Below are 26653 nucleotides of genomic sequence, written 5' to 3' on the forward strand. Positions count from 1 at the left end.
TATGACTCGCCGTGCCCTTGGCTGTTAGTTAAAGGGCAAAGCCACAGGTGTGGCTGGGCTGCCTCTGACACAAGTTCTCCCCTCTTCCTCCCTGCCTCCTCTTTCTTCCTTTCTGCTATCGTTCCCGGCCCCCACACTCTTTGACCTCCTCCTCCTTTCCACTCTGCCCTTCTCTAGAAGTTTCTATCTCCCTTCCCTTTGCCTCAGGCCTAGAGGCATCAGAACTCCTGTGATAGTTCGACATTTTGACCTCCGCCTGCAGGATCACATTTTTGTTTCAAGAAAATGCTTATGCACCTGGTCAGTGCACCTCCATACCGTGTGTGTGGTGGTCTGCCCGAAATTCTATGGTCCAGAGATTTCACTTCCCTCAGTCATGTTTACTCTCATGTCCAGCATCTCTCAAAATGGATGTCACTCATGTTCTCCATCCTTCCAGAAGAGCCTCTCAAAATATGACAGGACACCTGTGGGCTGGAGCCCTCACTCTCACCTTCTCAGGCGCTTTGCTGCAGCCTCCTCTCCCTCATGGGTCATCAACCCCTCCCTCTTCTTGATTCCTCCTATCAACCCACAAACATGCTCTAGGGTTCCCCCTTCAAGGAAGCAAAGTGTCCTGTACCTCACATCCGCCTCGACCCATCAGCCCATGACACTGCCACACAGTGTCTCCATTCCCTCTCCTCCCGTTAGCCCAGCCACCTATTACCTTGGTATTTTCACCCCTCCCCTTGGTTGCAACTGCCTTTGCCAAATCACAGATGACCTCCAAGATGCCAGTTTCAGTGTCCCTTCTCTGTCTTCATCTCGCTCAGTGCTCTCAACAGCTGTTGATATGGACGGACATTCCTCTTCCCAGAAACTTGTCCCTTAAATTCTACGAGCCCACATGCTGGGCCACTTCTGTACTCAAGCTCTAAACGAAGGAGCCTCTCACAGCTCATTCCCAAGGCTTCTCTCTGTCCCTTTTAAAAGGATCTCATCTTGCACGGAGCACTGGGTGTTATAAGCAAACAATGAATCATGGAACACTACATCAAAAACTAATGATGTACTGTATGGTGACTAACATAACATAACAAAAAATAAACTAATTAATTAATTAATTAAAGGATCTCATCTGTTCCCGTGGCTTTAAGTACCTTCTATGCCACCTTTTCAATAGATACAGCTCCAATCTCTCTACTGCACCCCACGTCAATATCCAATAGGCACCTGCAAAGTATCCTAGCTAAATCGAGATTGTCAGAATTCCTTTCCAAATCTCTTCGGAAGTGTCTACTGTCTCAGGAAACAGCAGCTCCACTCAGCCAGTTACTTGAGGCATAAACCTAACCCCCCCTTTTCTTCACTCCCCCGCCCAATATCTAACCCATCATCAAGTCTTTTTTGCTCAGCCTCCAAAATACAGTCCAGATCTCCTCACCACCCCCACGGCCTCCCCTCTAGACTAAGACATCTTCCTCTCCATAAAGACAAGTACAATACACATTCTCTGGCAATACACATTCTCTGTGCTTCCTTGTTGCATCTTGCCCACCTTTAAATCATTCTTCACACACAAAAAGGAGGAATCCTTGTAACACATTTGTCTGAGGGTGTTCCTCCTGTTTTACAGCCTTCTGGTGGCTTCCCCATTGTTCCTAGAACAGAACCCAACACATAGTAAGAGCTCAGTCAATAGTTGTGGAATGAATGAATAAATGAATACTCAGCCAGGTTCACATGACCAAAGGAGGAAGAATGGATGACTTTAAGTTGCCAAAGAGAGCTGCTTTTGTTGTTCAGGTTTGATGATTATTTGTTGGATAAATAACACCGACCATTTATTAAATGTATCCAGTACTAAGCTGCAGAGTTGGGTTTATCCTTCTCCCTTATTTATAGGACAACACAGCCAGTGAGAGCCAGAGTTGGGATTGAAGCAGAGAACTGCCAGATTCCATCTCACATTCTCTCCATTCAGTTCAGTCACTCATTCCACAAGTGTTTATGGAGAACCAATTATACCAGGCACTCCGCAAGGCACTGGGGAATGAGAGAGATGGGGTTCTTATCTTCAGGCAGGTTATATTCTGAGGACCATCCTCTCCCCAATAGGAAATTAATAAATGAATGAACAAAAGAACTAAGTCAACATTTTTAAATGGCCTACTATGTGTCAAGTGCCATGGAAGGCATCAGATATGACAGTTATACTAGGGAGTCCCTAGCCTAAGAGGCTCTACTAACCAACCGCTTAACAAGCTCCCCTTGACCTGCCCATTTCTGACTAACCATATGATCTGCTCCACCACATCGTCCATCACACCTTCAAATTATTCCTAATGCCAATATTGTTCAATCATTACGTTGTTCACATACAGTGTCTAGACATCGAAATAGATGTCATCTCTGCCCAAGTTGGCATTAGGTACCTTGGCTCATAAACAGAGCTTGTCTTAAACCCTAAAGTGGTCGGAGCAACCAGAATGTGCTTATATTTCCAGGTGAGGCTTCAAGGGATGACATTTGATCTGGTCCTTCAAGAATGGATTGGATTCAGGGGCGCCTGGGTGGCTCAGTTGGTTAAGCAACTGCTTTCGGCTCGGGTCATGATCCTGGAGTCCCGGGATCGAGTCCCGCATCGGACTCCCCGCTCAGCGGGGAGTCTGCTTCTCCCTCTGATCCTCCCGTCTCATGCTCTCTGTCTCCCATTCTCTCTCTCTGATAAATAAATAAAAAATCTTTAAAAAAAAAAAAAAAGAATGGATTGGATTCAAACACAGGGGTGCGGTAACATTATTCCAGGTGACAGGAAGTGTGAACCATGACCTTTTTTGACAAATGAGGAGGAAAAATGGGGGAAAGGTTATAAGGAGTATATAAGATGTTAGACCAAAAGCACTTTCTGAACTATAAATCTCTGTATCAATCTGATGGATTACTGTCATTGCCTAAACTACACTCTAAAAATCACCCCTCTGCATTAAGGTTTTATTTCTTCAATGACCCACATCCCCCTACCCCCAAATCAATTATATCAGGAAGAAGAGTGTTTAAACTGCTGGTTCCCAACTTCATGTTCCCTGAAGGAGTTACCTGTTTTGTTTTGGGTTTTTTTTTTAATTGAAGAAAAATGCATGTAACATAAAATTGACTGCATGTAACATAAAATTCAGTAGCACTTAGTACATTCACAATGTTCTGCAACTACAACCTTTATCTAGTTCCAAAATATTTGTATCACTTCAAAATAAAACTCCATGCACATTAAGCAGATACTCTCCATTTACCACTCCTCCAGTCCTTGATATCCACCAATCTAGTTGCTGTCTCCACAGATTTACCTACACTGGACATTTCATATAAACGGAATCATACAATATGTGACCTTCTGGATCTGGTTTCTTTCCCTTAGCATATTGTTTTCAAGGTTCATCCATGTTGTAGCATCTATCAGTACTTCACTCCTTTTTATGGCTGAATAACATTTCATTGTATGGCTATACCAAATTTGTTTAACCATGCATCATTCATTGATAAACATTTGGGTTGTTCTACCTTTTAACCATTGTTAATGGTGCCATATAAACATTTATGTACAAGTATCTGTTTGAACCCCTGTTTTCACCTCTTTGGGGTATATTCCTAAGAGTCGGATTGCTGAGCCATAAGGTAACGTTATGTTTAATTTTGGGGGGACCTGAAGGCATCCCTATCCTCTAGTAAGGGGAATATGGGGCACAGGATCAGGTTGCTGTGATGAATGAGGGAAAGCCATAAACCACAGAGCTCTAGAAAGAATGGAAGATGGTGCTGCCCTGAGTGGATTCCCAATGTGTAGAGAAAAGGAGGGAAGTATCCTAAAGGTCCCTCAGGAGAAAGAACCAAAGCAAAGTGTGCATGCAAAGCATATGGGAGAGGTTCAATAAGAACACAGATGTATGGAAGCCTGATGGGTAGGAAAGAGGGAGCAAGATACACCCTAGCTTTCCAAAGAACTTTCCTAGAGCTGTGGTGAGCTTTCAAGTTGGGGACTCTAATCCTCTTAGCTCAGAGCTATTTAAGTTCCTCAGACCCAACAGCTTGGCACCAAATTGTTTCATGTATTTGCAACCTCATACTGTTAACTCTCATATAGCCATTAAATTGGTCATGTAGGTTTGTCTTCCCAACTCCTTCCTGATTTCTTAAAGAGCTGGGACCCTAACTACTTATTTATTTGTTTGTTTTTAAAGATGGAATGCTTCACAAATTTGTGTGTCATCCTTGTGCAGGGGCCATGCTAATCTTCTATCATTCCAATTTTAGTGTATGTGCTGCCAAAACGAGCAGTATTTATTTATTTACTTACTTATTCATTACCTTTCATACTGTTTAATACAGTGCCTCAGCAAATAGGTCCTGAATAAATGCAAGTTGCTTGCTCGCCTGACTTTTAAAATCCTATAATGAGTATCTGTTTAATACAGAAACTACAAACTACTCTAAACTCAGTTTTCTGCCTCTTACCTGTGCAATTTGCTCTTGATATTCCTGCTAAAAGCTGCAAGATCGCTCCTGGTAAGCCTTTGTCAAGCACCTTCATTCTAAACGTGGGCATTCTCTTGTCACTCCTTATCCCCAGGTAGTCAGAGAGAGGATGGAGATGACAGCTGAGATAGTTGGGCCAGCTTCAGTTATCTATTTGACATACATGGGATTTGTGCCTGGAAACCACAACTTCTGCCTTCATCTTCCACTTATGGGGGGTAGGGATGCTGAAAGACACAGATTTAAGTTTGAAGTCTTGTCACATGTCCAAGTAATCATATGCTACCAGCTTTTTATCATCCCATGTAAAGGGCTATATTTATCAACTATTATTGATGTAGTAGACTGATTAAACAGGCCTGCACACTCCAAGGTTAAAAGTTTAAGACAAATGAGACTTAGAGCAGTCATTTCCCCAGAAAGTGGCAGAAGCTGAAAATATGAAAAAAAAAAAAAATCAGGGAGAGTTTAAGCCTACATCAGTGACCCATCTACCATGTTATTATGAGTCCCATTTAGTAGTTATATATGAGGACACTCCTAATCTTTGAATCTAACAACCTGGGGGCCAACCACTTTTTCCCATAATTCTTCACTCTGCATACCCACAGGACAGAAATCTGAACTGAGGTAAAACATAGAAGGTAGTCTTGGATTTGTCCAGGATAGAATTTCATCCATCTCAAACTCACGCCCATGTACCTTTAGAGAGTACTGGAGCTTGGCCATCTGTGCCCCCACAAGAGTGACAATTTTGGGGGAGTAGAATGAAAGACTGTCCTTGTTACAGCTCATGCGTGTGCGCACACCCACGCGTGTGTGTGTGCGTGTGTGCGTGTGTGCGTGCATGTGCGCGTCTGTGCGTGGTGGGGGCAGAGTAGGCCGGGAAGCGCATCTCATTTACTGCTGCTAGGAGTGAACGCTGAAAAACCTCTAATGAAGGGAATTTGACAAAATTTACCAAATCCACACACCCTTTGATCCAGTGATTCCATTTTAGGCACTCATCCTATGTGCATGCTCTCACATGCTTGAAATGATGTATGTACTACAAAGTTTTTCACTGCAATGATGTTTGTGAAAGCAAAAAAAAAAAAAAAAAAAAAAAGGAAATACCCTCAATGTCCTTCAGTCATAGACTGAAGGTTTAGACGCCATCCCCACGAGCACTGCTGGCCATAGTCCAAACTCCTCAGTCCAGCGCCAGAGCCTCTGACACAGTCTCCCAGCCCAACCTCCCAGCCTCGCACCCGACTCTCTCTGCAGGAATCCCACCCTCCATGCAAACCTTGAGCTCCTGGCAGACAGAGACCCTGCCTGAGGCAGTTCCACGAGTACCTGCATGACACAGAGCCCACCACATGGATTGGTCAGTAATTACCTGTGGGTGAATAGATGCCTGAATGATCAGTCCTTTAAATGCCTTAAAATGCTCCAAGTCCTTTCTCTATGTTACTCCCACCCTCTGGAGTACCCTCCCTTCCTCCAGTGAAACCCCACTCATCCCTTAAGTCCTAGTTTAGTGACCCTTCCCTAAGCCAATACACTTCTGTCTCATTCCTATTCCCAGAGCTCTTTATCCAGTTTCCATCACTGGGCTGCTCCTTTATACTCTCATCAGTGCATATATCTGCAACCCCTATCAAAATACAAAATCCTTGAAAGCAAAGAGTACTTCATATTTATATCTCCAAAGCCTGTCATGTTTTTGACATGTGTTAGGTACTCAGTAGATATTTGTTGTTAGGAAATAAACTGTGAGGAAAAGAGGGAAGTTGGAGAATTTCCACTCATCACCTCCTATTAGCTCAGAAATATAAATTAGCATTTCAACTAAATTAATTGCTACCTTCTGACTCCAGAGACCCTGGTCTTTGGGACTAAGATAAAGCAAAACGATTTTAATGGAGAGGACGATGCATGGAGTCACTTCATCATTTCCAAAATCCACTTATTTTTTTGAAATGGACCAGAAATTCAGAGCGTTTTTCTTATCAGCTGAGCTTCCCACAGTTCTTTATTGAAACATGACTTTTGAGCTCCATAGCTACTGAATCCCCCATAAGGAAACTTACCAAGTAAAGAAATCCATACCAAAATAAAAAATCAGCCACATGTAGGGAAAGCCTAAAGTTGGGGCAGCTGCCCCAGGTTGATGTAACCACAGTGACTAAACAATGAACTATTCTGCCCTCTCTTCATCGGTGAGGAAAGTCCTCAAAGAGGCAAACGCTGATGACCAGAAGCCCCACGCTGTGCGGAAACCCAGACACTGGAGCAATTTTCAGCAGCAATCAAGATCCTAGCCAGAGGAGCACCGCATACCTGCTCAGCTGAGGGGCAGACCTGCCTGACCAGCTCGCGGCAGCAATTTAATTGATTTATTTATGAAGAGCCCATATGAATGTACTTCCTAAATCACTGCTCCTACTCCAAGGCTGCAGATTTAATGTTATCGCTGCCCACTCAGCCGGAGAGACAGGGAGACTTCCCCATAACTCACAAAGCTCCCAGTCCCCAGAGATTCATCACACTTTGATTTACAGCACCCTACTCCAGGAGGGAACAAAGGTGCTATGCCAGTGGGCTCATGGCTTATTCACTCATTCTCTTGTTCGTTCGTGCCGCATAGGGTTTATTGAGCATCCACCATTGCCAAGTGCCATGCCCCCATCATAGGACAAACAAAAATGACAAAGGTACAATTCCTGACTTCAAGCAGCTCTTGCAGTCCAGTCAGGAGGGTAAAACATGTATATAATTAACCCAAATAGGTGCTAGCACTATAGACTACAAATGCTTTGCATGGTGTAAAAGGTGGCTAAGGGAGATTGGAGGATGAAGAATTCTCTTCTGGTTGGGTCCCTCTATAAGTGTTGTGAAAGAGACGGCCCTTGGACAAAGCTATACAGAAAACCTGTAGAGCATCCTAGAAGTTTCTGGGGTCAAGAAAGTCACTCAAGTAAGCCTAAGGATATAATGAAAAGGCTACCTGATTGGGATGGGAGGGATCTGGGATCTTGTCCTGTAGTTGCCACTTGGGAATATGTGATCTCAAGCAATGACCTTGGGGCATCACTTTCCTCATCCAGAAAAAGGAGGGCGAGCCAGGTCATCTCTAGAGCCCATCGAGGGCTACACTCTGCATGATCTCTCAAGGCTCCCAGATTCGGAGGTGAGGAGTCAGGAAGAAAGAAAGGCAAGTGGTTAGCTAACTCTTAACTGTGTGCTTCTGTGCAGGGACAGATGTCTCAACTCTACCACTGCAGAAGTAGGAAGGAAGGAGATTTGAGAGAGAGTTGAATTTTGCCTTTTCCACTTGTCCTCAACTGACATGGCTTTGTGAGGACAGTAAAGGAGGCAGGCTGGGTGAACTGCATCCATACTCCAAGAGTCCTAGGAGAGAGGCACTGTCGAGAAAGCACAGCCCGCAAAGGAGATGGCAGAACAGGGCAAAAGGATGATAAGGGGCTAAGTCCCAGAGTAGAGAGAGCACTGAAAGGACTTCCTCTGAGGAAAAAGTCCTCTAGTAATGACCCTCATGCCTATTTAAGAGCAGGATGCCCAAAATGCAAGAAACTGGCAGCCACCTCTCTCCCTCTCTCTCTATGCCTCCCTCTCTCCCCCCCATCCCTTCCCTTCTCTGTCCCCCTCCCTCCCTCCTCCCCCTCCCTCTCCCTCCTCCCCCTCCCTCTCCCTCCTCTCTCTCCCTCTTCCCCCTTCCTCTCCCTCCCTCTTCCTTCCCTCCCTCTTTCTGTCTCCCCCTCCCTCTCTCTCCCCCCTCCCTCCATCTCCCTCCCCCAACAGCAGGATATTATTTCCAAATCTCCATGTAATTCACAGGCAACTTTATGACAATGTGCCAAGGGTCTTGCATCACAAACACTCCACCTGCTCACCTGCCTAAGTTACCTTCCAGACCACGCATCTGTGAGAACCAGGCAATGGGCCATTATTGCCAATCCCATTCCTAGACACCCTGGGAAGGAGGCAGCAACAAGTCCTAATGTGGAGGAGTTCAGCTAGTAACACCAGTCACAGACAGAGTTCACCATTCTGAGAAAGCTCCAGGCCATGGGCAGCAGTGTGCCTAACCACAGGGTCTGAGCTTTATTGGAGGTAGGCAAACATTAATTTGATGAGGAAGATAATTTGTCTGCCAATTTTAGAAGAAACAGCTCAAAGGAAAGTACCTGATTAGGGGAGACAAGGAAAAGGAGGAGAAGAAAGGGGCCAGCAAGCAAATTTGTTTTTCTTGATACCAAATGGTAACACTGTTTACCTAAAGTAGGTCTCTTTTTCTTTTTAAACATATTTATCCATATTCAGGAGTATTTATTGCTTACTTAGCTTCAGATTTAGGTCACAATCCCATTGCTCAGGCCCCATGGGGGGCACCTTTGACCAGCCATTGGATCCAGCCTTCAGTCTCTGAGAGGCTGTCTGTACGGTAGACACTCTTCACTTTTAAAAAAGCCCTTAAATCTCAGCTGACATGTCATTTTACATTCTGTTTCTCTCCCCTCAACATTACATCATACTATTTTTCCGTTATGGTCTTAGTAATCACCTTCTTAATAATGACCAGAAGCATTCATCAAGTAGATGTGCTGTATTTACCACACTGTTCCCTTTGATTAAACATTTAGATGGCTTGCTATTTTTTATTAAATATAACATAACACTGCACTGTGGAGTATCGGACCTAAATAAGGAATAAAAACTACTTGTACCCAGCAGGAGAGAAAATCTCCCAGTGCCTCCCACCCAACCATGTACTCCTCTCTTGGAGTAGAACTAACACCTGCTGAGTGACACAAGAACCCTCCAAAACTTCCATTATCGAGTTTACTAAGCAACAATTATATGAATGGAGATCCCTCTTTTCATTTTCTTATCTGCCAACTTTTCTTTAAAGCACTTTTACAACCAAAAGTCTTCTAAGGGAATGGGATGTGGCTGTGTTTCTTAACGTTTTCATCTCAACTGTAACATAACAACCAATATTCAGAATGCCAACTATTGCTCATTGTATGTATATATTTTTCTTTTTAAAGACAGCCATGAAAAGGTGAGAAAACTTATTAAAACTTAAAATTGGCAATATTGTGATCCTGAACTCTCCCAAGTGGCAAAACAAATGAAACTGCGGGCTGTAGACGGTGAGGGGAGGCAACTAAAGAAGAGCCAAGCAACATAGCAAGATCTCGATAAAAAGGAGCTCGCAGAAAGCAAAGGATTCAAAGATGGCATCACGGTGGTCAAAGAAAGCTCCAGTTTCCTTCTTAACAGATGAACCTGGGAAACAGATTTAACTGCACACAGGCAGATAAATGAGAAAGCTTTTGCAAGGAACTACAGGCAGCCTCCAAAGGCTTGGAGCTTCTCATGCTGAACCTCTCACAGAAGAAAACCCAAACTCCTGAGCAGGGCAAGCATGAAGAGAGTACCACTACTCCGCTTCACCCTGCTTTTAGTCCAGCTCACACCACTCCAGGCTCTCTCCCAGCCCTGCCCCCGACACCTCTGCTTACCTGGTTTCCTCCACCACAAAGGCTCTGCCCCCTCTGCCCTAGCATCTGGCCAGAATCCCGCATCCCCCCTCCCCTTACACCCTGCAAGCCCAATTCTAAAATCGCCCTCAGCTGAACCGTTCCCAAGCCCTCTCAGCTGGAAGCAATCTCTCTGGGCGTTGTACAACGCCGTTGCCCTTTCCCGCCAGCCCCCCACGTTGGCCTCTCTCACCACATTGTGTCTTGTCAGCTCTGTCCTGTTCGGAGCACGAGACCCAGGGCCTGCCTGTGGTAGTCCCTCCGTCGGTGCTGGCTTAATTTTCCTAAATCAAACCCAGGACCCAACAAAATGACTATCTTATTAACTGTGGCCAACATTGCAACACAGAGGCTGAAGAACTTTCATTGGCTAAGAGAAAGGAGAGGTATGGTCAAGGAGGATGGGAGACGAGATGTGGGAGCATGACCTCAGGGCATAGGGACTCAGAGAAAATTACTGTGGAGGAGTCACCACTCCATCAAGGAAAAGGAGATTGGAAGTTAGACAAGCCACTGTTCTCCTTCCCCTGGCGTTCCCTCCGCCTCCTGAGCCAGAGAATGGAAAACTGCCTCCAGCATGTGTGGTAATATGCTCAAATTCTCTGATAAGGAGAATGTGGACCTTTCCCAGATCACAGAGTAAATTCATAGGGGAGAGTATGTAAAGAGTATGTAAAGCCAAATCATGTCAACTGTGTCTCAAGGTGTTCTTAACAGGATGACGTAGATCAGGGGAAAAGATGTGGCTGAAATCATCTCAGAGCCCAGGTATGCAGCCTGATGCCCCCAGCGATGCTCACAAGTGTGTGGCTGGAGGTGTCAGAGGCAAGCAAGCAGTGCCGGGGGTGGGGGGATCCACATAGCCCACCAACACCTGGGCCCTGCACTCTTTAAAGGTACCAAACGGGCCCCATGCTTCCCCCTGACCCCAAACCACTGACCCCATGTTCTCCTCTCTTCTCGAGTATGTTTTGAGAAACACCTGACCTGTGCTCACATTGCTTCCCACAGCTTCCCTGACACACATCCCATTGCACTCATACAAACCTTTTTTCCCTGCTCAAACTTCCCCTCCAACCTCTCCCCAGATCTCAGTAAGACGATGGCCTGACCATCCTACATTCCTAAGATCAAGGCCATCTCGCAGAACTCCCTGAAGTCTCTTCTCCCAAACCCCCCAGTACATGGCTGAGATTCCTGACTCCGTTCTCAGAGGAAGGAACCTCAGGGCAGCTCAGGGTATGCCTTCCTCATCTTTCCCTTCCCCTCATCTCACACCCCAGATCTGATTTCTCCTTTTTTTTCTCCCTCTGTATGCTTTTTGTTTGTTTAATTGTATGATTCATTTATACAGAGAATTTTCACTTGGATTGATCTATTTACAGTCTTTTCCAATCTTCATTTCCACCAACCACAGACAGTTCATGTTAGCGTTCACCATGTACTTGAATTTATCACAAATTACAAATCAGACAGAGCAAGGGGCTTTTGGCCCACTCTACCAGCCTCTTTAAAGACTATGATCTCACTGTTATTTTAACAGAAAAGAACAAACTGTAATTTCACTCTTCCTGCATGTCACCCATGTAGTATTTTGCAGGATTCACCAGCATCTTCTCCATTTTATGAATAAATCCATCGAAGTTGATCTAATAGTATCAAATAGTATCAGTGAAATAGTGCATTTCATTGTTTCTTTTCAAGCTTATTATGTGCCAGTAAATCAATTTCATTTCCCTTCAAGCCTCCTACAACCTATGGTACCACCCAAATTTGGCTTTTACTATCTTCTTTTACATTCTGGCCCAACCAGACTTTTTTGCTTTAAAACAAAACTACTCTTTTTCCCTCATTTTAAAGTTAATACTAATTTGCCTTCCCTCTTGTCCTTCAGACAATGCTAAAGCTTCCCATGAATTTTTCAAGACCATTTCTTTCAATAATCTAGATACAATCATTTCACATATGTTCACCACCCCAAAATGTCACATGTTAAAAACTGCAGTTTTCATTACTGGCTCAAAAACAGTACAGCTCAATTTCACTTGGTAAAACTGAAGTGATTTAATACACACACAGACATTTCTAATCCTGTAAGAAACACTTTAAAGACATGCCAATTTGAAAAGGCAACAAAATTTTAAAAAAAATAAAGCAGATACTAAAATTGACTTTACAATAAAAAATAATAATTGGCAGTTTTAAATGAGTGAAAAATGAGGAATGTACAATGAAAAACAAAGCTAAAGCATTCCAGTTGATAAAATGGAAAACCTATTAAGTTTTATAGTCTATTTTCCAAGGAAGTTATGTTTCAGTGTGATTTTTGAAATACTACAAAGATATATTCTGAGTATAATTTAGGTGCCCATGTTAAAATTTCAAATTTTGCATGCTACATTTATTAAAGAAACACTGGTAATAACCTAGTGTTTGTAAAATTCTAAGTTTTGGCAAATATTGTAAATATCACAATCAGTTGGTATTGTAAAGTCATGATGAAACTGGAATTAGGAGAAAACCCATTTTATATATTTCATTTGATTAAAAATATCAGACTTGCATGTTCTAAGTGAACTGAAAAAGTTATATCTTAAGAAAAAACAGTAATTTAACACAGTCTGTACACATTTAGCTGCCATTTATAAAACAAACAAATGAAAAACACATAGAAAATGTTAAAGCTGGGGGCGCCTGGGTGGCTGACGGTTGAGCTAACCACTCTTGGTTTCAGCTCAGGTCGTGATCTCAGGGTAGTGGGATCGAGCCCCGCATGGGGCTCTGCACTGAGTGGGAGTCTGCTTGAGAGTCTCCCTCTCCCAATGCACACTCGTGTTCTCTCTCTCTTAAAATAAATAAATAAAATTTTTTAAAAAAAGAAGAAGAAAGAAAATGTTAAAGCTCGTATAAACTAACCCAAAAGTACTCCCGTGCTCACATTACAGAGACCCAGGGACTTCTACTCTGTAGCTGAGCCGCTACTCTTTCTTTACCATTTTTTAAAAACCCTCCCGGGGCACCTGGGTGGCTCAGTTGGTTAAGCGACTGCCTTCGGCTCAGGTCATGATCCTGGAGTATCTGGATCGAGTCCTGCATCGGGCTCCCTGCTCGGCGGGGAGTCTGCTTCTCCCTCTGACCCTCCCCCCTCTCATATGCTCTCTCTCTCTCATTCTCTCTCTCATGAATAAATAAAATCTTAAAAAAAAAAACAAAACCCTCCCTCCCACTCCTCTATCCCCCTTTCCTTCACTGCTCCTCATCTTGAAAGAGCCTGCATTCAGACTCCTCTCATTCTTCAGTGCTCTGATATTTTATTCTACCCCACCTCCTCCAATGAATATAAACTACATTCTCAAATGTTATGAATTGCTTAATATTAATTGGCAAAATCCAGTGATTGTAAAAACACTCGACTCCAAAATCTCAGGACAGTGCTGATCACTTGCTCCTCAGAATTCTCTCCTACCTGGGCAGTTAAAGGACCCCTGGCCATTGTCTTGTATTCTGACCCCTCCTCCTCCTTTAAAAATATTCCTGGGGCACCTGGGTGGCCGAGTGGGTTGAGCGTCCAACTCTTGGTTTCAGATCACACAAGTGGTGATCTCAGAGTCATGGGATCAAGCCCCTAGTCAGGCTCTGCACTCAGCAGGGAGTCTGCTTGAGAGTCTCTCTCTCTCTCTCCCTCTTCCTCTTCCCCTCCCCCCACTCTCTCTCTTTCTCTCTCTCTCTAAATAAATAAACAAATCTTAAAAAAAATATTCTTGAATCAACTGCCTTCATCCCTTTCCCTTTCAACACTCTCTTCTCTGTACCCCACAGTTGCATTGTTTCCATCGTCACCCTGATAAAGACATTGCCCAAGATGATGCCTGACTCTCCACTTGAGTTACAGCCCCACAGGTCAGTCTCTTCCTAGGAACTGCTATGGCAACATTTTGTCTCAATTTTCTCAAAACTGAACATAGCATTTTCATCCCAAATTCACTTCTGTTCATGGATTTCACATTTCTTTTTATTTTTTTTCTTGGTGAAACTTTATTTTTATTTTTTTTATTATGCTATGTTAATCACCATACATTACATCATTAGTTTTTGATGTAGTGTTCCATGATTCATTGTTTGTGTATAACACCCAGTGCTCCATTCAGTACATGCCCTCTTTAATACCCATCACCAGGCTAATCCATCCCCAAACCCCCTCCCCTCTAGAACCCTCAGTTTGTTTCTCAGAGTCCATAGTCTCTCATGGTTCATCTCCCCCTCCAATTACCCCCTTCATTTTTCCCTTCCTACTATCTTCTTCTTTTTTTTAACTTATAATGTATTATTTGTTTCAGAGGTACAGGTCTGTGATTCAACAGTCTTACACAATTCACAGCGCTCACCATAGCACACACCCTCCCCAATGTCTATCACCCAGCCACCCCATCCCTCCCACCACCCCACCACTCCAGCAACCCTCAATTTGTTTCCTGAGATTAAGAATTCCTCATTTCAGTGAGATGGTATGATACATGTCTTTCTCTGATTGACTTATTTCACTCAGCATAATACCCTCCAGTTCCATCCATGTTGTTGCAAATGGCAAGATTTCATTCCTTTTGATGGCTGCATAGTATTCCATTGTATATATATACCAAATCTTCTTTATCCATTCATCTGTCAATGGACATCTTGGCTCTTTCCATAGTTTGGCTATTGTGGACATTGCTGCTATAAACATCAGGGTGCACGTACCCCTTTGGATCCCTACATTTGTATCTTTGGGGTAAATACCCAGTAGTGCAGTTGCCGGGTCATATGGTAGCTCTATTTTCAACTTTTTGAGGAACCTACATACTGTTTTCCAGAGTGGCTGCACCAGCTTGCATTCCCACCAACAGTGTAGGAGGGTTCCCCTTTCTCCACATCCCCGCCAACATCTGTAGCTTCCTGACTTGTTAATTTTAGCCATTCTGACTGGTGTGAGGTGGTATCTCATTGAGGTTTTGATTTGGATTTCCCTGATGCCAAGGGATGTTGAGCACTTCTTCATGTGTCTGTTGGCCATCTGGATGTCTTCTTTGGAAAAATGTCTGTTCATGTCTTCTGCCCATTTCTTGATTGGATCATTTGTTCTCTGGGTGTTGAGCTTAAGAAGTTCTTTATAGATTTTGGATACTAGCCCTTTATCTGATATGTCATTTGCAAATATCTTCTCCCATTCTTTCGGTTGTCTTTTGGTTTTGTTGATTGTTTCCTTTGCTGTGCAAAAGCTTTTTATCTTGATGAAGTCCCAGTAGTTCATTTTTGCCCTTGCTTCCCTTGCCTTTGGCAACGTTTCTAGGAAGAAGTTGCTGCGGCTGAGGTCGAAGAGGTTGCTGCCTGTGTTCTCCTTTAGGATTATTTTGATGGACTCCTGTTTCACATTTAGGTCTTTCAACCATTTTGAGTCTATTTTTGTGTGTGGTGTAAGGAAATGGTCCAGTTTCATTCTTCTGCATGTGGCAGTCCAATTTTCCCAGCACCATTTGTTGCACAGACTGTCTTTTTTCCACTGAACATTCTTTCCTGCTTTGACAAAGATTAGTTGACCATAGAGTTGGTGGTCCATTTCTGGACTCTCTATTCTGTTCCATTGATCTATGTGTCTGTTTTTGTGTCAGTACCATACTGTCTTGATGACTACAGCTTTGTAATAGAGCTAGAAGTCTGGAATTGTGATGCCTCTAGCTTTGCTTTTCTTTTTCAACATTCCTCTGGCTATTTGGGGTCTTTTCTGGTTTTGGTGAGAATTTTTGCATCCATGTTCATCAAGGATATTGGTCTGTAATTCTCCTTTTTGATGGGGTCTTTGTCTGGTTTGGGGATCAAGGTAATGCTGGCCTCATAAAATGAGTTTTACTTCCATTTCTATTTTTTGGAACAGTTTCAGAAGAATAGGTATTAATTCTTCTTGAAATGTTTGGTAGAATTCCCCTGGGAAGCCATCTGGTCCTGGGCTTTTGTTTTTTGGGAGATTTTTGATGACTGCTTCAATTTCCTTAGTGGTTATAGGTCTGTTCACGTTTTCTATTTCTTCCTGGTTCAGTTTTGGTAGTTGATACATCTCTAGGAATGCATCCATTTCTTCCAGATTATCTAGTTTGCTGGCATATAGTTGCTCATAATATGTTCTTATAATTGTTTGTATTTCTTTGGTGTTAATTGTGATCTCTCTTCTTTCATTCATGATTTTATTTATTTGGGTCCTTTCTCTTTTCTTTTTGGTAAGTCTGGCCAGGGGTTTATCAGTCTTGTTAATGCTTTCAAAGAACCAGCTCCTAGTTTCATTGATCTGTTCTACTGTTCTTTTGGTTTCTATTTCATTGATTTCTGCTCTGATCTTTATTGTTTCTCTTCTCCTGCTGGGTTTAGGCTTTATTTGCTGTTCTTTCTGCAGCTCGTTTAGGTGTAGGGTTAGGTTGTGTATTTGAGACCTTTCTTGTTTCTTGAGAAAGTCTTGTATTGCTATATACTTTCCTCTGAGGACTGCCTTTGCTGCATCCCAAAGATTTTGAACAGTTGTGTTTTCATTTTCATTGGTTTCCATGAATTTTTTTAATTCTTCTTTAAGTTCTTGGTTGACACATTCATTCTTTAGTAGGATGGTCTTTAGCCTCCATGTATTTGAGTTCTTTCCAACTTTCCTCTTGTGATTGAGTTCTAGTTTCAAAGCATTGTGGTCTGAAAATATGCAGGGAATGATCCCAATCTTTTGGTACCGGTTAAGACGTGATTTGTGACCTAGGATGTGATCTATTCTGGAGAATGTTCCATGGGCACTAGAGAAGAATGTGTGTTCTCTTGCTTTGGGATGGAATGTTCTGAATGTATCTGTGAAGTCACTTGGTCCAGTGTGTCATTTAAAGTCTTTATTTCTTTGTTGATCTTTTGCTTAGATGATCTGTCCATTTCAGTGAGGCGGCTGTTAAAGTCCCCCACTATTATTGTATTGTTGTCGATGTGCTTCTTTGCTTTTGTTATTAACTGCCTTATATAATTGGCTGCTCCCATGTTAGGGGCATAGGTATTTACAATTGTTAGATCTTCTGGTTGGATAGACCCTTTAAGTAGGATATAGTGTCCTTCCTCATCTCTTATTATAGTCTTTGGTTTAAAATCTAATTTGTCTGATATAAGGATTGCCACCCCAGCTTTCTTTTGGTGCCCATTAGCATGGTAAATGGTTTTCCATCCCCTCACTTTCAATCTGGAGGTGTCTTTGGGTCTAAAACGAGTCTCTTGCCAACAGCATATCAATGGGTCTTGTTTTTTTAGCCAATCTGATAGCCTGTGTCTTTTGATTGGGGCATTTAGCCCATTTACATTCAGGGTAACTATTGAAAGATAGGAATTTATTGCCATTGTAGTGCCTGTAAGGTGACTGTTACTGTATATTGTCTCTGTTCCTTTCTGGTCTATGTTACTTTTAGGCTCTCTCTTTGCTTAGAGGACCCCTTTCAGTATTTCTTGAAAGGCTGGTATCGTGTTTGCAGATTCCTTTAGTTTTTGTTTGTCCTGGAAACTTTTTATCTCTCCTTCTATTATCAATGACAGCCTAGCTGGATATAGTATTCTTGGCTGCATATTTTTCTTATTTAGTGCTCTGAATATATCATGCCAGTCCTTTCCATCCTGCCAGGTCTCTGTGGATAGATCTGTTGCCAATCTAATATTTCTACCATTATCGGGTACAGATCTCTTATCCTGAGCTGCTTTCAGGATTTTCTCTTTGTCTCTGAGACACCTAAGTTTTACTATTAGATGTCAGGGTGTTGACCTATTTTTATTGATTTTGAGAGGGGGTTCTGTGCCTCCTGGATTTTGATGCCTGTTTTCTTCCCCAAATTAGGGAAGTTCTCTGCTAAAATTTGCTCCAATATACCTTCTGCCCCTCTCTCTCTTTCTTCTTCTTCTGGGATCCCAATTATTCTATTATTGTTTTGTCTTATGGTATCACTTATCTCTCGAATTCTGCCCTTGTGATCCAGTAGTTGTTTATCTCTCTTTTTCTCAGCTTCTTTATTTTCCATCATTTGGTCTTCTTTCTTTTTTTTTTAATTTTTTTTAAGATTTTATTTACTTATTTGTCAGAGAGAGAGAGCACAAGCAGAGGGAGAAGCAGGCTTCCCGCTGAGCAGGGAGCCCGATGCGGGACTCGATCCCGGGACTCCAGGATCATGATCTGAGCCGAAGGCAGTCACTTAACCAACTGAGCCACCCAGGCGCCCCCATCATTTGGTTTTCTATATCACTAATTCTCTCTTCTCCCTCATTTATCCTAGCAGTTAGAGCCTCCATTTTTTATTGCACCTCATTAATAGCCTTTTTGATTTCAACTTGGTTAGATTTTAGTTCTTTTATTTCTCCAGAAAGGGTTTCTCTAATATCTTCCATGCTTTTTTCAAGCCCAGCTAGTATCTTTAAAATCGTCATTCTCAACTCTACTTCTGACATCTTACTAATGTCCGTATTGATTAGGTCCCTGGCTGTCAGTACTGCCTCTTGTTCTTTTTTTTTTTTTTGAGGTGAGTTTTTCCATCTTGTCATTTTGTCCAGGGGACAATAGATGAATGAGAGAACAAAATGCTAACAGGGTAACAATGACCCCAGAAAAATATACACTAAACAAATCAGAAGAGACCTGAAACTGGGGGAAAAGAAAGGGAAAGAAAAAAAAAAGACTATGATCAAATATGATCAGGCTGGTGCATAGATCAGTGCCACACACTAGATTTTGGGTGTATTTTGGTCTGTTAGTAGAAAGTACCTTCTGAAATTTTTTTTTTTAAAGATTTTATTTATTTATTTGACAGAGAGAGACACAGCGAGAGAGGGAACACAAGCAGGGGGAATGGGAGAGGGAGAAGCAGGCTTCCCGTGGAGCAGGGAGCCCGATGCGGGGCTTGATCCCAGGACTCTGGGATCATGACCTGAGCTGAAGGCAGACACTTAACGACTGAGCCACCCAGGCACCCCTGCCTTCTGAAATTTTAAAGAAAGAAAAACTTATATATGTACAAAAACAAGGGTAGATAGGATAAAGGGATGGAATATGATTATAAAGATGAAAATTATAAAAGATTTTATAAAAGGAATTGATAAGATAAGAAGTTGGTTGAAAAAAGAAAGAAGAGGAATTAAAAAAAAAAGGGAGAGAATGTGATCAGGCAGAAGACTAGAACAAAGCCATACACTAGAGATTTAGGGTATATCTTGGTCTGTTAGAAGAAACTGTATCCCAAAATGTTAAAGAAAGAACAACTTATATCTATATACCAAAAATAAGGTTAACTACTATGAAGGAATAGAATATGACTCTAAAAATGAAAAATAAAAAAGATTTTTTAAAAAAGGGATTGATAAGATGTTGGTTGAAAAAGGGAAAAAGAAAAATTCAAAAAAAAAAGAAAATTAAAAAAATTAACTTTGAAAGACTAAAGAATTGGGGGGGAAAAAGCCATGAATTCTATGTGCTGTATTCCCCTAGTGCTGGCGTTCTGGTGTTCTCCTTGATCGGTAAACTTGGTCTTGACTGGTTGTTCTTGCTGATCTTCTGTGGGAGGGGCCTGTTGCCATGGTTCTTAAATGTCTTTGCCGGAGGCAGAATTACCCCACCCTTGCCGGGGGCGGGCTAAGTCATCTGCTCGGGTTTCCTCTCGGGAGCTTTTGTTCCCTGCAAGCTCTCCGTACAGCTTTGGAGGAAGGGAAGGAAAGTGGCGGCCTCCTAATCTCCACTCTGGAGGAGCCGAGAACTCGGGGCCCCTCTCCTCAGTGAGCCCCCTGAGAAAAGCAGTCAGTCACTCCCGTCTCCCCAGTCTCTGGCTGCATTCCGTGCTCACCCGGCCTGTGACCAAGCATTTCTATCTCTGGCACATGACCCTGTGTGGAGTCTCCAAACCCAGCAGAGTCCTGTGGTGTGCTCCTGCGCCGCCCCTCCCGTGGGAGGAAGGGGAGTCTCCCTGGATCTTCCGCTTATTGGGTCCCTGCGTCCAGAAAGTGGTCACTTTTCTGTTCAGAGAGTTGCTGCTATTCTTTTCTTCGATCTCCTATTGAGTTCGTAGGTGTTCAGAATGGTTTGATCCCTATCTAGCTGAATTCCTGGGACCAGACGAAATTTAGGTCTCCTACTCCTCCGCCATCTTGCTCCTCCTCAGATTTCACGTTTCTGTTGGTGGTTTCCTTCCATCCTCCCAGACTCCAAGGCTGAAATTACAAGATCTTCCTTTCCCCTCTCCTCCTTATAGCTTTTTAATTATCATTGACTTTTCCTTTACAGTATCACTCAAAACAACCTCCAAATTTTCTTTTTCTGCTGTCACTGTCTTAGTCCACACCTTCTTTAACACTGGCTTGTACTGTTACAGTAGCCTTATCAGCTATTCCCCTGCCTCTGGGACCTTCTTTCTTTAAACCAAACCCTGTAGGACACACAGAGGTGTCTTCTTCAATCATAGCTCTGGGACTCTGAAAACTTCATTAAGTCCTGATTAATTGCTTAAATGAATTCCAAACTCCTGACCATGCATTCCAGGCTTTCAGAATCTGGTGCCTCTCCATCTTTTAAAAGAACACCTTCCCTTCTTGTATACTTTAGGACTCAGCCAAAGAAAACACATACTGTATTCTTTGTTCAATGGCCCTTTCTCCCTTCCCCCCAGCTCCCACTCATTCTTCAAATTCCTACTCCTTTCCCTCCATGAAGCCCCCCTGTTCTGGTTCTCCTTTATCTGGGTGTCTGTTTTGATTCTTATTCCTTTTTAACTCATATACTAGACTCTAAGTTCCCTCAAGAAAGAGTCTTGATTAATAAGTCCATGGACTCACTTACTCAGCAAAACTTTAAGGAACACTTACCATGTGGAAGAGCTGAGTTAGGGAACAAAGTTTGGGTAGACAGAAAACTCTGTGCCAGGCAGAAAAGTGTTGATGTGATGGTTCAGGGAGCAGGGAACCAACAAGACAATCTATAAAACACAAGGGGTATTTTACAAAGATCCATGAACAACAATGGTCAAATGCAACAGTAAAGAAGACAAACAGGGAGAGCAGGTATAGTCCCAAGGACTGTTTTGTCAATCTAGGTGCAAGTTGATGAATAAAAGACTGTGAGCTACAATGAAATACCACTTCACACCCATTAGGAAGGCAATTATAAAAAATAAAAAAAAAAAAAAAACAAACACAAAATCCTGAAAATAACAAGTATTTGTGGGCATATAGAGAAATTCACCCTTCCCCCTCACCATGCAATAGCGATGACAGTTACAATTGGTGGTTAACATGAAATGGTGCAGCTGCTGTAGAAAAATAGTTTGGCAGTTCTTCAAAAAGTTAAGCATAGAATTACCATATGATCCAGCAATTCCACTCCTAGGTACATACCACAAGAATGGAAAACAGGGATTCAGACAGATACTTGTATGTCAATGTTTACAGCAGTGTTATTCACAATAGCCAAATGGTGAATACAGTCTAAATGTCAATCAACAGATGAATAGATCTTTTTAATGTAGTAGGTGCATATAATGGAATGTAATTAATCCATTAAAAGAAATAAAATTCTGACACATGCTACAACATGGAGGAAGCTCAAAAGCATATTGCTAAAGTCAAATAAGCCAGACACAAAAAGACAAATATTGTATGATTCCACTTACTTGGGGTACTTAGAATAGGCAAATTCATAGGGACAGAGCTAGAATAGATGTTACCAGAGACTGGAGGGAGGAGGGATGGAGTGTCACTGTGTAATATGTACAGAGTTTCAGTTTGGGATCATGAACAAGTTCTGGAAACGCATAGTGGTGATAGTTGCATAACAATTTTACACCTCACAATGATTAAGATGGTAAGTTTCATGTATATTTTTAGCACAATAAAAAAAATTGTGGCCCTTGTCTGGTTCCTGGGAAATAATCTCTTTCAAGCAGGATATTCCAAACTCATAGAGGTTATTTCCCAGAAGCCAGACAGGGCAAACTTTACCTTAAAATGTACAAGGTTTGGACAACCCGGACCTGCTGAGTTAATCCTTCACTGTACAGGGGGTGAGGGTAGAAGCAGCAAGCAAGTTAGGTATTGTCTAGATCTATTGCAAAAATCCAGGTGAGAGAGAGTAGTGGTTTGGGTCAGGGTGGTCAGGGTGGGAGGGGAGCACATCTTGGGTATATTTCGCTGGTGTAGAGCCAACAGGGTTTATTACAAGACTGGATATGGGCTGTGAGAGAAACAGAAGAGTCGGGGTGAGTTAGAGACATAGGAAGGCTGAGGAGCAGCAAGTTTGGAGCCCCAAAGGGAGGAAAGCGAAGTGTGGTTTGGACGTGTTAAATTAGTCTGATCTCAAATCCCACTGGAGATGGACATTCAGCAGTTGGATTTACAAGTGGGGAGAGGTTGGAGTTGGAGATAAATGTATTGGGAGTCACTCTCCATGGGTTGAATGAAGGGGCCAAGGAATGGGCCCTGGATCATGCCAATATTGAGAAAGAGTGACTAACAGAGATTTAAGGGAGCACCCAGTGAGGGAGCAGGGAAACCAAGATTGAAGGCTCATCTGGAAGTCAACAATGAGATGTTCAAGAAGCAAATGGTCAACTGTGTCAAATGCCTATTGATAGGTCAAAGAGGAAACCTTTGAATTTACCATTAAATTTGGCAATTTAGATGTCACTGGTGACCTTCACAAGAGCAGTTTTAAAGAATAGTAGAGATAAAAATGTGTTTGAAGTTAAAGAAAAAAATAGGAGCAAGGGTTGGGACAGTGACAATTGATGGCTGTTGTCCTTGCCAATTTCCCCTCCCTGCCGTGCCTTGGCACCACTCACTACCCTGTGGTCCTTGCCTGGACTTCTGAAAGCTACAGCCGCTAACTCACACTCTCAGACACTCTGGCCTCTGCAGCAAGGTAGTTCTAAGGAAGCCGCATTTTCCTTTACTACTCTGCCCCTAACTTCCCACATGTAAACTACACTGTATGTGTGTAACAGCCTTCACGGAGCATGGGACTTAACCAGGGAATGATTAAACCTGGAGGTCAAATGTAAGTGTTCCCAGACTCCAATGGGAAAAAGAACTAAAAACTCTTTATAGAGGATCCTCTCAAGCACGCACCCCAATTTCTAATCTTTCTTCCCTGTCTTGAGATTTCCCCTCCTCTCTATTCTTCCAGGAGCAGTCACAGGTTAATCTTATCCTGAGATTCATCCCCCACCCCACCACCAGTAAAACAATTCTTGAGACACAATAATTCTCCTATGATACAATTTCTAGGTTTTTGTTATTCAGTCAAGAATAACACCACGGAGGGCAATGTGGAATCACATTGCTCTAGATTTAAAGCTTCTTATCTGAGCCATTCCAGGTCTCAAAGCAATGGTTCTCAAGGGTTAGAGTACCTAAGACATTCTGGGGCTTTGTGTAAATGTGTATTCCTGAGCCCCACCCTCAGAAATTCTCATTCAGTGATTTTAGGTGAGGCCTAAGAGCTTGTTTTGGGGGGTCTTGTTTTTGTTGTTGTTTTATTTTGGTTTTTGTGCACTCAAGCTTATGATGGTGGTCCTGTGACTTCCCCATTAGGGGTCTGCAGTCTTCAAAAGTTCACTGTGTCATCACTGGTGCTGAGTGCCTTCATTCTGGGTGATGCCCCATTCAAGTTGGTTGGGCCTGCAGGACGCCATGCAAGAGGTAAAGGGGTGAGGACAGGGACGGGTGATCTGCAAAGGCCCCTCTTCCCTCCCCATCCGGAAATTATGTGTTCATCAACACAGAATGGAAACATAACTTGAATCAAATTATCGATTAAGCTTGATCAAGCTACTAGGTCTGGTTTCTTGGCCGAGTCAAACTAAATTCATTTCCCTGTCTCCAGAGCTGACTTTTTTATAGGCCAGTCACCCAGCAAGTCCTATTGACCAAAAGCTGAGTAAAATAAAATACCTGCCCTCCTGGACACAAACATCTGTTAGATGATATGCAAACTTGTTTATTTGCCCCATGTGACACTTGGCCTCTGACTGCTATTGGGATAGAGGTCAAATGACATAATCATGACCTCTCCTTGAAGAGCATTAACCTACAAGTGATCCCTCCTTATTTCACTTCCTATAACCTCACCTTTCTCTTCCCAGGAAAAATTTCCTCCTTGTACCTTTTTCATGGCTCACTGTGACACTGGTGACCACTGAAAGCTAGGGCCAAAATGACTTTCCTGAAAGATGGGGGAAGCCCTTCCATTCTCAGTCATAGGACAAGCTTAACTTCAACCAGAGCAGCTTTTGGCCTCCTTTTAATGTCAGGCTGAAGAAGTATCTTCTGAGGAAAGATTTCTAACTTTTTAATAATTTAGCAACAGAATGCTTTTTCTCTGTCAAATCTCATACAACTCCCCTCCCCAACACACACACACACACAGACACACATACAAAAATCAAATAAAAGTAATTTCTATGGTTGAAGCAGAGTTTAGAGCTCAGAGCCCAGCCAGCTCTGCCTCCATGATCACTTGGCAGTGCTCCAAGTAAGATGGCTTGAAAAGTGCCTATCCACTGGGATAAGTGTGGCTCAGTGAACTTTCAGAGGTTTGCACTCTGGATCTTCCCAGCCTTAGGTCTTGCCTAACCACCACGAATCCACCTGGAGCCCCATGTTCTACCTGAATGAGACAACTTGCACATCTGTGAAGCCCTGTACCTTCTCTCCAACTGCAAACACATGAGATAGGATTCTCCCCCAATGTAGACCCCATCATCCACCACAGGGCCTGCAGCTCACCACAGCTACTCAGACCCACTGCCACATCCAGGACCTCTTTCCTGCTGGGACCAGTACCACCTGCCTCTTGCACCTGCCCCAGGAATCCCACTCTCCAGCTCGTCTGAAACCTGGTTCAGATCCCACCCCTTCTTCCTGACCCATCATATTCTCTTCTCCATCCTCCCTCCCTAGACCTGTATTTTTCTTTCTTTTATCTTTGTCCTTCAGAGCTTTGCCCAAGTAGCTGTTTCATCAGTTAGTAAAAAGAACTGATATTAAAGTTTGTCTGCAAACAGGAAAATAGGTCACTGGAGGTTGGAGGGTGAGGGGGCGTTAAAAAAGTCCAGGAATCTCCACCAAACACGCAGAATTGTTATAAATGCCAAGTCTTCCTTTCTGCAATACACACCCACACAGAAAAAAGAGTAGTAAAAGGGGTCATGGCTTTTTTCTTAGAGTTTGCCTTTTATGTGCACCTGAATAAATAAGAATATTTATAGTCTCATAAAATTTAAGGTGGCAAGACCCAAACCTTTTCTTTAAACAGCAAATAGATAGATGTAATGTTACAAAGTAATAATACATTAATTCTGCATTTCAAGGTTTTTTAAAAAGTACTCAGTGCATGCACAAAATGCTAAAATGTACATTTAAAGTAGAAAAATACTCTGCATGCCTAAGATTTCTTCCTGTCTTCTATTTTCAATTACTTATTCATGATAACTAAGCAAGTCCAAATGAGAAAGAACCTCCATTCATTCAAACCAGTGAAATGTGGAGGGAAAAAAATCTGATTGTGTTTTATATAGGCATGTGCCTATGTAATACATTTTTTAATGATCAAAAAATACCAACAAAATTTGGTGATATATCATTAATGTGAATTGAGAACTTGAATCTGCTCATGGAAGACATCTTGAACTAATACAAAAATACCCAGGATGCTAAAACTTAATATCAATTAATGTAGATCATGATTATCCATTAAAATGATATTTCTGGAGACAGGTGACCCACAACCCTGAACCCTCCCAAGATACCTTAGGTGCAGTGATCATTCCCATATCTAAATACTTGCTGTCAGAATATGTTGAAATGTATAAAAATGTGCCTTAGAGACCACATAGGAAGGCCAGGGATGCAGGTGGACCTCAGAGATAAATAGAGTCAGAAATGTGAATGCTGCCAGGTGTCCCAGATGGTTTATCTTTTTGTGTAGGCTCCATTCTCTCCTACAGCCTTCTTCCACATAGCAGCAGACATGACCACCTAAACACCATCTCCAGAGACCACAGAATCCCAAGTCTCCATTCTCAGTTCTAAAATTCCAGGGAAGGATCAGCAGGGTCAGCTGTCCATCCCCAGACTGACCCCTGGGAGAAAGGGTCTAAATAAGAACCCGTTCTGTTGCTCCCCTAACACCAGGATTGGAAGGAGCATTTCCAGCAAAAGGCAGTGCTGTTCTGGGCATACAAAACCACAGATGTCAAAATAGTCCCTAAGTGTTTATGGTCTATCTGGTGAGGCATTATATAGAAACATACACAGAGCAACAAAATATAGTTGCTATCCAAAGACCATACATGATCGCTTATCAAAAAGATGTCATAGAAATCATGAAAACATTATGACAAGAGAAAGAAACCATTCACAAATGAGTAGATATTGTATGATTCCATTTATGCAAAATGTCCAGAATAGGGAAATGATCCTGGAGTCCCGGGATCGAGTCCCGCATCGGGCTCCCTGCTCGGCAGGGGCCTGCTTCTCCCTCTGATCCTCACCCCTCTCATGTGCTCTCTCTCTCTCAT

The 26653-nt window shown here is 42.6% G+C and overlaps 1 long non-coding RNA gene and 1 other non-coding gene across 2 annotated transcripts in view; both read right to left on the reverse strand.

Annotated features, from left to right (window-relative positions):
• Positions 1-4214: 4214 nt before the first annotated feature.
• Positions 4215-4317, reverse strand: LOC123853296 (U6 spliceosomal RNA). Its single transcript, XR_006793080.1, has one exon. It is a non-coding gene; the product is annotated as a U6 spliceosomal RNA (small nuclear RNA).
• A 177-nt stretch (positions 4318-4494) lies between these two features.
• LOC123852586 (uncharacterized) overlaps positions 4495-26653 on the reverse strand; it is a 111142-nt gene continuing 88983 nt past the window's right edge. The window contains exons 3-4 of the long non-coding RNA XR_008507016.2: positions 20946-21055; positions 4495-4742 (exon numbers count right to left, since the gene is read on the reverse strand). This is a non-coding gene — a long non-coding RNA (uncharacterized LOC123852586). The remainder of the gene's footprint in view (positions 4743-20945; positions 21056-26653) is intronic.

This window comes from Mirounga angustirostris, unplaced genomic scaffold (genome assembly GCF_029215605.1).
Source record: "Mirounga angustirostris isolate CCGP_5_RB_7025 unplaced genomic scaffold, mMirAng1.0.hap1 SCAF_14, whole genome shotgun sequence".
In the NCBI taxonomy this organism is placed as follows: Eukaryota; Metazoa; Chordata; class Mammalia; order Carnivora; family Phocidae; genus Mirounga; species Mirounga angustirostris.